Source organism: Mus pahari, chromosome 9 (genome assembly GCF_900095145.1).
Source record: "Mus pahari chromosome 9, PAHARI_EIJ_v1.1, whole genome shotgun sequence".
Classification (NCBI taxonomy): Eukaryota; Metazoa; Chordata; class Mammalia; order Rodentia; family Muridae; genus Mus; species Mus pahari.
The window spans coordinates 1,929,367-1,943,016 of NC_034598.1; positions in this window are offsets into that span (position 1 = coordinate 1,929,367).

A 13,650-nucleotide genomic window follows, 5' to 3' on the forward strand; every position below is an offset into this window, starting at 1 on the left:
TGATTTCTCTCTCTCTCTCTCTCTCTCTCTCTCTCTCTCTCTCTCTCTCTCTCTCTCTCTTTCTCCATCTGTCATATGATGCTAGAACACATGGTCCTTCTGCTTTTTTACCTCAACCTCCAGAGAAGTTGGGGAAGGGAAAAACACACAGAAAAAAGGTACTCTCTATGAAAAATGCAATTTTATGTGCATTTTGCCTAATGAAAGATCACCACTCACTTGGACTTGTTTTCTGCATGCAAATGATAATTTAGATTTCATTGGTTGATATTAAGATTCATGTATGAACCAGGAAAGCATTGAGTACTTTGCTGAGAAAGGCCATCTATAGCTTCTATTGCAGCAGTATCTGTGGTTTAGTTGGAAGCATTCTCTCATGGACTCTTCTCTTAGGGTAAGCCTGTTCTTACCAAGCTGTTTTTCACTATTCTTGACATTACTGCATTCTCAAAAGCTTAAGCTCATCTTCTCTATTATCTCTTCTTCATAAGATCCTTCATCAGAAGATTTTACCTTTCTGAAAAGGCCACATTTCACATGTTTGAGTCCTTACTGAATTTTATTAATTTATAATATGCATAGGACAATATCTATTAGGCTCATATTTCATTGCTGTGAGGATATATTTAGCTGAAAATACTTAAAAGGGGAGGCTTTGATTTGCCTCCAAGTTGAGAGGATGCAGTCTGTCACAGTGGAGAATAGATGGTGCAGGTGTGATCCTGGGGAGGAAGCCTAAGGTTTGTAGTCCTCATCTCATCATGTTTCCTTGGAGATGAGTAGAAAGGAAAAAGGAAACAAAACACCAAACTTTACTCCTTTTCCTTAGTGAAATTCTTCTTACAACTAAGGCCCCATCCTCTAAAGGTTCTACAATCTCTCCAATATTATCAGTAGCTGAGTAAAAACTGATCAACCAGTATTTCTGCCATGATTTTGTTAGGACATTTGGTCAGTAAATTATATAAATATTTTATGCATAAAAGGGTAATGAAGGAAATTATCATAAAGTCCTTTAACTTGGATCCAAAAATGTACTATTTAAAAAATACATTTGCAAAGACAATAGGCTAGACAGAGCTAATATTAGATAGGGTTTATGTATAATACAAGAGTTAGTAAATAAAATAGTATTATAAGATAAGAAGAACATATGATTCTAAGATTACCAGACTTTCCATGTGCGAAATAAAAATTAGAATACTTCTCATCTCTCCCAACAACTAAAGTGCATTCTGCATGGAGGATGGAAAAATAATTTGAGTCATTTCTACAAAAAGTTAGATCTAATTTTAATATATTGTGAGCTATAAAAATCACAGGATAATTGTTACAGAGAGTTGCCTCTAGGACATATGTTATTTAAGATATTGTTTGTGGTATATGGTGTGTGTGTGTGTGTGTGTGTGTGTGTGTGTGTCTGGGTGTGTGTGTCTGTGTGTACCTCAGGTGTGTATGACTGAAAAAAATGAAATATAATTGTTTCTTGCATTACATTTAAACTACCATGGAAAAAGTCTGTGGAGACTATGTTCTTTTAATTAACCTTATAGGTTGTGAAGGAAATAAGAAACTCTTGGCATGTTTTCAGTTTTGATGCTTGTTCCAGAAACACAGCATATTAAATGTCATGTCCTGTCTCTGCTGCCATATCATCAAGTGCATGACTCAGAGAGTATAAATGCCACATTGAAATATATATTTTGTATATTTATATATGTTATCTTATAAATTACTGATAGATGATTAACAGGTTATAAACCATTGGTGTATACCAGTCATCTTTTTAAACATGTGTTACAATGAAGGGCCATATTGCTTTTAAAAATTAATGATTGTACTTTATCCTTACTTCATAATTATAGATGACTTTAAATTCTTCCTAAGATTGCTAGAAATTGTTATTGAGTTGAAACTCTTAGGATCGTCTTTGAAAGTTAGGTTACCTGTACTCCATTTCCCTAGCCACAGCTCCTCTTGCATACCTGCAGCCCTGCTCCTGTAAGAGCTAATCAGGTGAGTTCCCAGATCTACAAAATTCTGTTTGCTGGGTTGCAGGCAAGCCCAGCAGCCCTGATATCTGTTCTGACCCCTGTGTGTTTCATTGTTCACTTCTAAACCCAGCAGTGGCAAGCTGCCCCTTCTGCACTTCATTTCTGGGGCCACAATTTGACTTACATAGTTGGAAGTCTGCTGCTGCCCAGAAAAAACAGAAGCCTACCACCATCAGGGACCACCAACTTGAATTGCCCCCACCTAGTACAACTAGGAGCCTGAAGCCAGGGGGGTCTACCAACTCTGCCTGCTTCCCTGGAAGCCTGCACCTACTAGGTCTACCTGCAATCTCAGAGGCTTGCTGACATTAGGGACTACCAATAGTACTGGCAGTCTCAGAGGCTTATCCACATCAGGATTACCAGGCCTGCAAACACTAGGGCTAACCAGATGACTAAAAGTCAGCATAAGAACAGAATAGAGAAAGGTAGGGCAATATGGTACCATCAGGTTCCAGTTATTCTACTACAGTAAGCCCTGAATATCCTAAAATACCTGAATTGAAACAAAATGACTTTAAATGTAATCTTATGAAGGCAATTAAGATCTTTAAATAGGAATGAATAAAACCTTTGAATAAATGCATGAAAATACAATGATGCAGGTAGAGGCCCTTAAAAAGGAAATAAATAAATATAAAGAAACACAGGAAGATACAATACTTGTAAAGGAAATATTACTAAAGCTTAAATAACACATCAAACCCAACACATGAATAGACAGGTCACTGAGTCTGAAACTAAACAGAGAATAGTGAAGCTAACAGATATCTATAAAACATTTCACCCAAACACAAATGAATATACTTTCTTCTCAGCACTCCATGAAACCTTCCCTAAAATTGACCATATACTCAGTCATAAAGCAAGTCTGAGCAGATAAATGAACATTGAAATAACCCCCTGTATTCTCTCAGACCACCAAGGATTAAAGATGTACTTCCACTACAACAGAAACAACAGAAAGCATTTACACTCATGGAAGCTGAACAATATTCTACTTAGCAATCTCTGTGTCAGGACCTATTCAGTGAAAATGACGACACAACATACCCAAATAGAACACAATAAAAGCAGTGCTGAGAGCGAAGTTCATGACACTAAGAGCCTGCATAAAGACATTGGAAAGTTCTCATACTAATAATTTAGAAGCACACCTGAAAGTTCAAAAAAAAAAAAAAAAAAAAAAAGAAGAAGAAGAAGGAGAAAAAGAAAAGAAAAGCAAAGCACAGCAAAGAAGAAACAAACACACTGGTGAGGAATAGATGGCTGGAAATAATCAAACTCAGGGCTGAAATCAACCAATTAGAAACAAGGAAAACCATACAAAGAATCAAGTTTCTGGTGGCTACCCCCAGTTCCCCACTCACTCATCTCCAAAATTTTAACCCAGATTCGCTCCTGTCTGAAGAAAATACAGGGTCAAGTGTGGAGCAGAGACTGAAGGAAAGACCATCCAGAGACTGCCCCACATGTGGAACCATACCATATATATATATATATATATATATATATATATATATATATATATGAAAGGACTGAAGGAACTGAAGGGATTTGCATTGCTACAGATGCATATGTAGCAGAGGATGACCTTATCTGGCATCAATGGGAGGAGAGGCCCTTGGTCCTGTGAATGCTCAATGCCCCAGTGTAGGGGAATAGCAGGGTGGTAAGTGGGTGGGTGGGAGAACACCCTCATAGAAGCAGGGGGAGGGGTTATGGGATAGGGGTGTTCTGGTGGGAAAACTGGGAAAGAGGATAACATTTGAAATGTAAGTAAATAAAATATTCAATAAAGCAAAACAAAACAAAAAATGGTATTTTGAGAAAATCAAACAAGTAGACAAACACCTATCCAAATTAACCAAAAGTCAAAGAGACAGAACCCAAATCAAGAAAATCCGAAATCTTAAGAGAGACATAACAACTGAAACCGAGGAAATAAAAAAGAATCACTAGGCCTTACTTCAAATTCTGTACTACACAAAAATGAAAAATATAAATTAAAGGAATGGCTTGCTTGATAGCTACCACTTCCCAGTTTAAATCAAGATCAGGTAAACTATCCAAAATATTCATTAGCCCTAAGGAAATCGAAGCTGTCATTAAAAGATTCCCAAACAAACAAAACCTAGGGCCAGATGGTTTCAGTGCAGAATTCTACCAGACTTTCAAAGAAGAATGAATAACAATACTCCTCAAATTATTCTTCAAAATAGAAACAGAGAAACACTGGCAAACTCATTCTATAAGGCCGTAGTCACCCTGATACATAAACCACACAAAGGGTAAACAAAGAAAGGGAACTTCAGACCCATTTCTCTTATGAACATTGATGCTAAAATACACAGTAAAATACTTACAAACAAAATCCAGGAACACATCAAAGACATCATCCATCAAGATCAAATAGGTTTTATCCCAGAGATTCAGGAATGATTCGATATACAAAAATCCACCAACATATTCCACCATATAAAAAAACTGAAAGAAAAAAATATATGATCATGTCATTAGATGCCTTTGGAAAAATTCAACATGCGTTTTTGAAAAATTAAAAGTCTTAAAGAGATCAGGGAAACAAGGCACATACCTAAACACAATAAAGGCAATATAAGAAAGACAATAGACAAAATCAAATTAAATAGAGATAAAACATAAAGCAAGTCCATTAAAATCGGGGACACTAAAAGACTTTCTACTCTCTTCCACATCTCTTCAATATTGTACTTGAAATAGCTAGAGCAATAAGACAACTAAAGAAGAGCAGTAGGATATAAATTGAAAATATAAAGTCAACATATTGCTATTTGCAGATGATAGGATTGTATGCATAAATGACCCCAAAAATTCTACCAGAAAACTAATATAGCTGATAAAATCCTTCAGGAAAGTAGCTGGAAAAAAATTAAGTCAAAGAAATCAGTAGCCCTCCTTTATACAAGCAATAAATGATCTGAAAAAGAAATTAGGGAGGCAATGCCCTCCATAATAACGACAAATCATATAAAATATCTTCATGTGACTCTAACCAAACAAGTAAATAATTATAAGACAAGAACCTTAAAATGTCTCCAAAGAAAAAATTTGAAGATATTGGAAAATGGAACGATCTCCATTCTCATGTATAGGTAAGATCAACATGGTGAAAATGGCCATCTTACCAAATGCAATCTACAGATTCAATGCAATTCCAATCAAAATTATATCACAATTCTTTAAAGACCTTGAAAGAATAATTTTCCACTCATATGGAAAAACTAAAACTAAAGAAAACAACAATAAAGCATAACAACAACAAAAAAGACAAACAAACAAAAAAAACTAAGGGTAGCTAAAACAATCCTGTACCATAAAAGAAATTCTGACTTCATGCTGTACTACAGAGTAATAGTAATAAAAATGTGCATAGTATTGGTATAGGAACAGTTTGATCAATGGAATTGAATTGAGAACCCAGAAATTAAACTACACACCTATCAACATTAGATTTTTGACAAAGAATCCAAAATTATAAAATATAAAAGGGAGAGCATATTTTAAAAATGGTATGTGCATAACCTGAACAGAATACCAATGGTTTAGGCATAAAGTAAACATTTAATAAATGGAACCTCATGAAACTGAAAAGTGTTTATATGTCAAAAGACACTATCATACAAAAAGATGGCCTCATCAACCCTGAATCTGACAGAGAGCTAATATTCAAATTTTATAAATAGCTCAAGATATTATGCACCAACAACACAAATAACCCAATTAAAAATTGGGCACAGTGCTAAACAGAGAATTCACAGTACAGGTGTGGGACAGTGAGCTGTGAAAGGTATCCTGGTTCCCAGTTGAGCTAAGGCTAGAAACCAAAGTGACCCTGGAGGAACTGTAGGCATTTTGCCTGTTTCTGATACTAGGTCAAAGCCATCCATAGATTTGTGGCCATTAGTCACATATGGCAATACCCCAAGCCCCTTCACATGTAGAGGATATGACCACAGGTCATGTAGCCTCAAGACAGATCTCTATTTTAATGAAATACCTAAAGACTTAGCCAATGAACTCTTCTTCCTAGATACTCCTCCTTAAAAAAGGAATTTAACCTTAGGCCCACCCTTGAGGTAAGGTTTTATTCATCCACTTGTCTCCATGACAATGAATGCCTTAAAACTATGGACTGCCTCTTTGCACCAGGATCTGCCATGAGGAGCCATGGAGAAGGCATTTGCCTATAGAGCTGCCTTTAATCTCCTGTAAAAGGCCTCTCTGTGCTCCCAGCCACGGCTAAAAATACTCTCAAGCCAAGGATACTCTCCTGTGGGACCATTCAGAGCTACCCTTCCCCCCACCCCCTCAGCCCCATGCTAGATCCAGCATTTGGGCCCCCACTTCATTCTCCATTCTTCCACAGTATCCATCAGTGCCTGGGTGCCCAAGAGCCTGAGAACCAGACAGCACCAGCCTCCTTACCGCCCAGCCATCTCCAGCAGTCCCGCACTTCAAATGGCTCTTCTCCATCCAAGGTCTATGTCCAGGAGCTGCCCTATGGTACTCACCCAGTGACAGCATGGGGTAATTGTCAAAACTTCTCATGTTCTGCCTTCCTAAGTGGCTGAGCCCTGTGGAGGAGCAGAGAGGCAAGACACCTAACCCTACACAGAGAAATCTCTAATGTCCAAGAAATATGTAAAGTGATGTTGAACTTGCTTAGTTATTAGGAAAATGCAAATAAAAAAAACTCGGACGTTCTACCTCACACCTATCAGAAAAGATACGACCACAACCTCAAGCGACAGCATATAGAATAAGGAAAATATTTCTAGATTACTGATGGGAGTGTAAACTTGTAAAACCACTCTGGAAATCAAATGGCAGTTTCTTAGAAAATTGTGAATTTTTCTGCCTGAAGACCCATCTATACCGTTCCTGGGATTATATCTAACAGATGCTCCACCATCCCACAAGTATACATGATCATCTGTGTTCATAGCAGCTTTATTTGTAATAACCAGAAGCTAGAGATGTTTCTTAACTGAAGAATGGATAAGCAAAACATGACTCATTTACACAATGAAATATAACTCAGCTCTTACAAACTAGGATATTACAAACTATGAAGGCAAATAGATGAATAGAGAAAAATAGCATCTTATTAAGGTTACCCAGACCCCAAAATTGATTCAAGGTACCACATGTTTGTATATTCGCCATGTACAGGATAATCACAATACAATCCATAGACCCAAGCATGCCAAATAACAAGGCAGCCCCCAGGCGTTCTGACTGAATCTACCTCAGAATGGAAATAAAACAGATAGCAGAGGTGGATGGAGGGAGGTAACTGGGTAGGAGGGGAGTGAGGGAGGTGATTGGACTGGAGGATTAGATATAGGGAGAGTAGGGGAGAGAGAATGGAAATTGGCAGTGGGAGAGTGGGTGGCATCCCTAGGACATGCCAGAGACCTGGGACTCAGACAGTCCCCAGAATGACTATGGGGTGACTCTAGCTTAAACTCCTAGCATTGGAGGAGATGGAATCTGAAGTGGCCACTTCCTGTAGTCAGGCAGAACTCTGAATGTAGGGATAATGACAGCAACCCATCTATAAAAACTCAGACCTAAAATGTATCCTGCCTACAAGATATACAGGGACAAAGATAGATCAGAGACAGAGGGAGTGGCCAAACAATGATCCAAACTGATACCCATCCCATGATCAAGCACCAGTCTCTGACACTATTAATGACACTCTGTTACGCTTATAGACAGGATCCTAAAATAACTATCTTCTGAGAGGCTCCACCCAATATAGATGCAGAGGGGCTAACAGCCAAATAGAATCTGGGGAAGCATTGAGGCACACAAAGAGAATAGAGACTCAACAGGAAGACTAACAGAGTAAACTAACCTGGATCTTTGGTGGCTCTCATGGACTGAACAACCAACATGAAAGTAATCACAGGCTAGACCTAGGCCCTTACACATATGTAGCAGCTGCTGTGTCAGGTCCCCCAACGACTGGAGAGAAGGCTGTCCCTGAATTTATTGTTTTCCTGTGGATCTCCTTCCCCTAACTGGGTCTCCTTGCTGGGCTTTAATGAAAGAGGATGTACCTAATGTTGCCATGACTGAGGTGTGTGGGGAGGGAAGGGTGGAGCAAGGGCTGGGGAGAGGGGGAGGGCTCTTAAGGAGGAGGGCATGTCCTTCTCAGAGGAGAAGAGAAGGGGTTAATGGGAAGAGGAGCTTCAAAAAGAGGGACTGGGAGGAGGGAGGTCTGATATTGGGATATAAAGTTAATCAACAATTTTTTAAAAATAGAAAAAAAAAAAAAACGATCAAATTATGACCAAGCCTGCTCAGTTAGTCAACAGGTTCTCCAGTGTGGAAGTGGTGATTAAATAGAAAAAAGACAGACAACATTGTAGCATGACCCTAGTCAAGTCTGAGACTGAAGCCAAATTTTATTTTCCAATCCACTTTTTATACCATTTTAATTAGATGCAAGTATCTTGGGCAAGCAGTATAATAAAGAACTAATATAGCAACAAGTGAAGTTCCATGATTACTCCCATGACAGTTGTTTAAAATGGCTTGTCATAATCACTGAAATACTTGAGCCCCACTTCCTCATCCAAGCCCAAAATCTTGCCTGAAGACTAGTTCCTCTGTTCCACCCTAAGACTAAAATTCCTGCCTTACCCTACTTCTCTATTACAGCCTAAAGTTAGATTTAGTGTTTGTTATAAACAAACATGGCCGGTTAGTGTTATGAACAAACATGGCCTTTTGGCACATGCCTGTGTCTTAGGTTGGCAAGGCCCTTGTGCAGAATCTTACCTGTCCTTGGCTTGCCAGCCTGTTAAATTAATAACTCTGTTTGGGGGTTCATTCTTAGTTTCAAGCCATGTACTTGGGCTGCTAACATATTGATGCTGTTAAAGGCAAGCTTTAACATGATGGGCAGGAATAAGAGTATTCCCAAGACAAGAAGGGCTAGCATGATCAAGCCATCTATGCCATTTTTGAAGCTTGACCAGGATGGAAATACTGACTTCAGGCCATCAATAATTTTACCAGCAGTATCTGCAGCATCAAAGCTCAGCAGAACAGCATTCTTTAAATTTATAATCTCACTATTCAAAGTTAAAATATCCATAGAGGTTTGGGGACTATATGCCAAACACCCTGCAAGTGTCTTTGAACCTTTTCCCAATTATAATGACTATCATTGTAAATTTTAGAAGTAACACAAATCCATTGGTATTTAGCATGACAATCAAGACAGCATCCTATTCTTAAGCACTGAACCTCCTACCTAATAATTTGAATAGTATCATAAGAGAGTCAATTCGTTGTTCCAAATGCCTATCTAAATCCTCTTGAATACTCAGGACATTAGTAACATTTTTTTCTAAATGATTAAAATAGTAGCCGTCTAAACTTCTTGTGTCAAAGCAATTGCATCAGTTGTGCTAGCTATTAACTAAAGCTGCTATACCAGCAATAATAAAGCCCACTATCCTCTTGTTTCTGCTTAAAGCCTGACTCACTTCTTCCAGTACCTGCAAGCTTTTTTCAGAATACCATGGTCCTGTAATATTCACAGGTAATTAAAAAACAAAACAAAACAAAACAAAAAAAAAAACCGAAACTGATGATAGACCACCATAACAATCATGCCAGGTTTCAATACATTAACAGAATTAGAAAATATACAATCAATACAACTTATATTAAATACTGTAGAAGAAACAAAAGTAATTTCGACATGACCAATTAATAAAAGATCAGGAGCTTTATCACAAACACTAACATTTCTTTGAAAACTAGATCCTGTCCCAATCTATTACTAACATAACATCATAGAGAACTGCAGCTAACTTTCAAATGTGTCTAAAAATATCCAGAACCAGCCTTCCAAATGAAGACTGTTATTTCCAATATTGGATTGATTTCTACACCAGTCCATGATTGAATCACAATAACTGGTCTCATTAAAGGAAAGAGAAAATTCATCATATCTTCTCTTTTTTACTAAGTTTTTGAAGACAGTTTCCAGTCTCCATGTTTTCTGTCCCAACCGTCTAAAAGCATGAAGCAAGGCAGCTTGTCCAATCTGGTATATAGGCAAGCAAAAGAGGTTTCCTGTCAGGGCACTCAGCAAGCTCACAGGTCAGCAGCATCCTCTGTCCCAGCATTAGCATGTCTCACCAATCACTCTGGCAGCTAGCATGCTTCTTCAGCATCCTAAGGAAAAAACACAAACATGTCCTCTTCCTCATATTAATACCTGATTAGAACCATGCCATATGCCAGTATGTGGATCCTTCCATTTCACTTAGGTATAAGTATGCCTGCTTGTAGGGTGGAATAGACACTCAGAGAGTTCCTTAGTATCCACATTGTAAACATTTTAAAATAAAAAGAAAATGATTTAAATAAATTTGTGGTGTATGGGGATATAACTCCCCCTTTTTATTTTATAAAGATAGTTCCACAATACCTGTTTTTAATACTTTGTGCTTGAGGATTACAAGGAATTTCAGTAATATAGGTAATGTTAAGTTGTTGGCAGAAAGTCTCAAATGCTTGACTGTAATAGCCATTTCCATTTTCTGTTTTAATCTGATTTGGAACACCAAGCATAGAAAAACAATATAGGGAAATGACACATTACATTTTTAGTTGCTTCTCCTGTTAAAGCGATTGCAACTAGAAAGCCTGAAAAGGTGTCAAGTCACATGTACATACTTTACTTTTTCAAAATTAAAAATATGAGTAACATCCATTTGCCATAATTGATTAGGTATAAGTCCTCGAGGATTAATACCATTATGTGGTACAGGTAGAAACTGAGGACACTGAGAACAAGTCTTTACAATTTTGACTTGCACATTTTCTAGAAATTCAAAATTGCTAACTCATGCTATTACTATTTTGGTGATGTAAAGAATGAGATTATTAGGGCTGGGAAGTGGTGGCGCACGACTTTAATCCCAGCACTTGGGAGGCAGAAGCAGGTGGATTTCTGAGTTCGAGGCCAGCCTGGTCTACAGAGTGAGTTCCGGGACATCCAGGGCTATACAGAGAAATCCTGTCTTGAAAAAAAAGAAAAGAATTAGAATATTTAGCTAATTGCTCCTGTGTAAGGCATATAGCCTTCCTGGCATACAAATCTGCTGTGGCATTGCTCTCACTAAGGGGTCCAGGCAATCTAGTATGAGCTTTTAATTGACCTACAAAATAAGGACCTGTAAGATCTCTTATATTTAGTTGTATTTGCATGAATACTTGCAAAATTTGAGGATTAGCAGTATCCAAAAAAGGAACAGCTTTAAGTAGTTGTAAGCCATGAGCTATATATTGGCTGTCAGTATATAAATTAAAAGCTTGAATTTCAGCATTTCAAAAACAGCAGCTACATAGTTCAATTATTTGTGCTGAAGCAGGGGAAACTCAAGAGAATGAACATGTGATCCAATCACATATGCTGCCTTCCCATTAGATGAGCCATCTGTAAATACAGTAAGTGCATTCTCTGTGGGGTGCATGTTTACAGGGAATACAAAAGCATGCATAGAGGCAAATTGTAACAATTTGTCTTTTGGATAATGATTATCAATTTTGCCTTAAAAATTTGCACATGCACTAGGCCAACTATCAGTATTTTGCAATAACCATTTTACTTGCTGTTTGAAATAATGGATAAATATTTCATCAGGTTCTTTCCCAAAGTATTTCCGTGACTCTAGCCTACTGTATTAACACAGCAATAGCATCATAATAAGGTATTGAAACTTTCTTTGGAGATGAAGAAAGATGAATCCACAGCAAGGGACCCCTTTGCCAAAGGACTGCTGTTGGCACATGAGTTGTAGCAACAATGCAAGCAGCCAACAATTGATCATAGTCTATATAATGTATCTGTTATTGGCTAATAGTTTCCTCTACTTTCTGCAAAGCATTTTTTCCCTCATCTGTTAATTGCCAAGGTGAATTAGCATTAGCACTCCCCTTGAGGGGATCAAACAGAGGTTTAAGTTCTCCTGTAGTAAGCTTAAGATGAGGTCTTAGCCAATTAATATCTCCTAACAACCTTTGAAAATCATTTAGAGTGAGTAAATTATCTTTTCTTACTTGAATTTTCTGTGCTGCAATTTGTTTAGGATATAACTTATATTCCAAATAGTGAAAATGATATTGTCTCTGAGTTTTTTCTGGAGCAACAACTAGTCCCCAAGATTTTAAAGCTTGTTGTATAAGAGCAAAATTTTGCAGTAAAACCTACTCAGAAGGATCATCTAATAAAATATCCATATAATCAATAATATACACTGGAAGATTCAAAGTCCTAACTTCTTGTATTGAAGTAGTGACAAAAAAATTTTACATAATGTAGGACTATTAGCCATTCCTTGAGGTAAAACTTTCCAATGATATTGCTTCATGGGCTCTTTAAAATTACAAACTGACTAAAAGCAAACCCTTTACAATCATTAGGATGCAAAGGAATAAAGAACAATCCTGCAAATCCATAATAATTGTATATAGAGTAGGCAGACCAGATTGTAATGCCTCTACAATTCCATAGTTTTATTAACTTTTTGCAAACCCTGCAACAATCTCTGCCTGCCAGATTTTTTTTTTTTCTCAATTACAAATATGTGTGAGTCAGAATCCTGAGCATGTGCTCAAACTGCAAACTGCAGCCAATGGAACACTGGCAGTTTACCCATAATTTTTAAGTTTCTCTTGAAACACCAGAGCACAACCACAATTTTGGGAAGCAAAACCCAATTTTAACAGTATAAACAATCCTTTCTCTTTAAATCAACACCAAAAGCAATAGTTTCATGTTCCAAAGTTTTTAAATGTCTCCCTACTTTTGAACTGCAGTTAGGGAGCCTGTGTCATTCTGAGATGGCAACCAACACAGAGCATGCCAGAACTTTGGAAAGCAAAACTCAACCTCCAACAATCCAGTCTCAAAAAAAAAAAAAAAAAACACCAAGTGAATAACCTCTATGCTACAATGTTTGGCTGCCCGTTCCTGCACACAAACACAAGACAGTGCAGCTTGTAATACCTCAAAGAGACACTGCCCTGAATGCTATCTTTTATAAGTCTGGTTTCTAGGATAAGAATTACATGAAATATTACCCAATTTAGGTGTATCTTTAGAGACCTGTTTCCATGGATTGACTTAGGCCACATGCTGTATTTCTGATTTACTCCAACTTGGAGGTACCAGTTTTAAACCAACTTTCTGTTACCAATGTTACAACTTTTTAATCATAACCAATAACTTATAAGCCAATGATTTATAACCAAGACACGTAAAACATATTTATACTTTTAAAACCATTCAGAAACAAAAATGAAGTGGCTGCATAGATTTGCTTATTTAAGCCAAACAAAATTCTTAATCTTTCTAGCTGTAATTTCAAGAGAGGAACACTTTGTCACCTGATGAATCCAATAACCACAAGCACAGAGGTTTTTGTAGGAAAAACAGCCATCAGTTCCCTTACCATCTAACTTGAGAAGCTGCTGTCCCTTTAAGAGCAGCTTTTCAGAGAAGGTCTGGGAGGGCTTCTCC